The sequence below is a fragment of the Pinus tabuliformis genome, chromosome 8 (genome assembly GCF_031772625.1).
Source record: "Pinus tabuliformis cultivar Carrire ecotype Pingquan chromosome 8, CPIR1, whole genome shotgun sequence".
Taxonomy (NCBI): Eukaryota; Viridiplantae; Streptophyta; class Pinopsida; order Pinales; family Pinaceae; genus Pinus; species Pinus tabuliformis.
The window spans coordinates 69,073,919-69,077,273 of NC_142294.1; positions in this window are offsets into that span (position 1 = coordinate 69,073,919).

A 3,355-nucleotide genomic window follows, 5' to 3' on the forward strand; every position below is an offset into this window, starting at 1 on the left:
TGCGCTGAATGTCAACTGCTCCACTGTCTACCTACGTTGAATGTCAACTGCAAAGAAGGCTACCTGCGCTGGGCGAGTTTGGACATGTGGCACAGTCATTCCTCAAGGTGTCAATGCCCAGGAAGCTTCCAAAATGACACTTGGATCAGGGAATTCGACTGGTGATGAGTAAGAGGTTCTAGATCTCCAAGTGGAAGCAAGAACCTCCAAGTGGACTCAAGAACTAAAGAATAACTGAAGTGAGAGAGGACACTAGTCAGCTTCATGCTAGCGTCAAGCTGACTCATCCTTTCTCCAAAACTCCTATATATAGATCTCTCTCATGAGGTCTAGGGAGGCTGGAATCTTGTGAATGTAAAGAATTGCTGTTGGTTTGAGTTTAGAACTATTGGGTGATTTGCTTTGAAGGAGGTGAAGAGGAGATTTCTTTCTGCTGGGAAGGTGATGCTGGATTGGGCCTCTTATGGTTGTATCACTTCCTGAACCTTACTTCTTCCATTAATAAAGCATTTGAGGTTTTTCTATATGCATGTGTCTCAATGGTGTATTGTTATACTTGTGTATTTGATTTATTCTAATCCTTGAATCAATTATGAATGTATGCTTCTTATAGTTTCCCTCTCTTGCCTTTTTGCGGGATCTTGGTGTAGCTGGGCCAGTGAAAGAGCAAGGAGCTGGGGGCAAGCAGCAAGGAGAGAAGATTGGATCAACCATTAGCGAAAGACATCGGTTAGTGGATCTCTTTCTCCCTTCTTTTACATCTCATAAAGAAGTAATCTCAGATAGCTTTGCTTTGATTGTTGCTAAGGAACTATCACCCTTAGAGTGGGATAGGGTCATTCCGTATTGGATACTTTTCCCAACAACAAATTGGCGACTCCGCTGGGGATCGTATCTTGTTGGTTGTTTGTGTTTTTTTCTATTCATTTCCTAAACACAGGGAGTACCGAATCGAACTGCATTTGGATCTTTCAAATGCAAAGTAGAGGGCAGCTACTCTAGCTCAGTTTCTGGGCATGTTTATGATTTGAAGAGCTGATCCACAACGACTCTGAACAGCTCTTAGTGATAGCTTTTCATCCTCCTTTTCATCCTTTAGTGTGTACTTGATTGATAGCTTTTGGTTTGGCCAAAAACTGTTGATTTTTGAGCAATCTGTAACCCGGAAACCAAGAGAAACGAGAGTTTCTCTCTTCATTGCAGGCACTGTGAAGGCAGTCTGCATTTCATCACAGGTCCCGAAGGGGCTACCTGCGCTGAATGCCAAACTGACAGTGTTCTACCTGCGCTGAACCAGTGTGGCCTTGTGCAACTGGGTTTCTCTGCTTTCTGTTGCCCTGTTTTCATCCCTGTTTTTGCAGCCTGTTATCAGTCAATGTACCTATCTGAAACCACTTTTCTTTGCCACTATTCCACCTCGGTTGTATAAAGAAACTGTATTTGTTCTTTGTGTATTTCTTACATCATTTGCAGTTTCCCATAACGAAAGTAAACTAGTCTTGCTGTGGCCTCTTAGATCTAGACCTGTGATAAGTGTCGTTCTGATCTTAAGAGTTAGTTTGTTTGCTGTTCATAGCTGATTGAGCTTTTGCTTTCGTCATATGGTTTGAATTTATGTATTTCTAGTGTTGAAACAAGTAAATCTTAAGGTGTCTTTTGATTTTGGACAAAAGTTTGTTTGCTTTCACTTGAAATTGAATTCAAAGTTATACAACAGCTTTCTTTTTGTAGTACACCAACATTAAGAAAGAGAAAAGAAATACTTGCATTGTGCATTTTGCATTTGATAAGTTTGCATGTTGGATGTAGGAAAAAGTGCATTAGTGTGTGTTCTATGATCTGTGTGAAAAGATGATGTCTTTCTTTTCCCTCAGTAGTTAAGATTTTCATAAGTCGAAAAGATTGAAAAAGCTTGCTTCTCATCTTAGACTGCATTTAGGAATTTGTATCATACATCTCGTGGTGAACCTTGAAAGGCAAACTTTAAAAAGATCAACTTAAAATATATTGAATGAACCTAACAACGCTTTGCAACATAACGCTCATCGTAGAGGTCTAGGTAGAGACGTGTTCCGGCGTCGTTAAACATAGTGACTGTCGATCTCGAAGAAGGTGGGTGATTCCTCCTGAGAGTCGGTGGCACTAATACGGATTGTGCTCCCACGTACCGTCGCGTATATATTGGGAGACCCCTATAGGAACAAAGCCTTTATCCATAGGAAGCCGTGTCGGCCGCCCTACTGATCGCAATGCAGTGAACACAGCATTCACGAAGATCGACCACCCGTACCGTAAAACGTATTCTGTGGTTTTGCGAAAGGTTTGGCACACCCTCTGCCTAGATCTCCAGAGCAGTTTCTTTTGGCCTTTTTCAAACTCTATAACTGAAAAAGTCCATCCGAGCATTTGTCACTTCGGGCTCGTTAAAACATCGAAGGAGACTAGAGTCATCTTTAGCTTTTTCTCGACTCTTTAAAACTGAAAAAGCAAGTTGTGTCTAAAAGCGTCTAATAAAATTCATTCAATTCGGAAACACAAATTTCCCCTTTTAATATTTTGGTTGATCGAGTAATCCGCAATCGTGGAAGAAAGTCAATTGAAACCCCGTCGTTCGCGGAGGCTTACGAGTCAACCGTCTTTGTCTCCGGAATCGAAAATAGTACGGACAAAGTGAACTCGTTTAACCGGTTCAAAATCTCCTATAAAAGTTAGAACAAGTGTTCCAACTACATCTGAGGTTCCGGTTACTCCAAACATTTCTAGAAACCCTGCCTCTATAGAAGAAGTTCAACAGCCACAGAAGGACAGTAATACTGATCCTAGTCTGGGGGCAAATACTTGTATAACTGAACCAGTTCCATCTGTAACCGGTCCAGAGAGTTTTGTTCCTCAAACAACTGTCGCTGTCGAAACAACCACTTCTTTGGCACCAGAAATATTTTACGGACCTGACGGTCTCCCTCTTCCACCGGGTTTGATTGCGATAGAGGAAATTGCAGAGGATCCGCAAGCAAGTACTCCAACCCATTTTGGAGTCGGGGTCACTCTATTTCCTTCATCAGAAGTTAATTCACCACAAGTGGAGGTTCCTGTAGAATTGCTAGGCAATCTATTGGATAGAATTAAAATGTCTGAACAACCGTCATCATCTAGGACTGTGTCAAACGACACCAGCGATAGAAGAAGCCCCTGCCGTCACTCCAACAATGTTTGCCGGCATACCATCTGTCCCAACTAGCTCACAACCGCTAGAAGGAGTCCACCAAGGGACTATTTCGACAGTATGGTCTGTTCCAGTTTGTTCATCCGAAGTAATATCCGGCAACTCTTATGTTGAGACTCGCCAAATTGATCC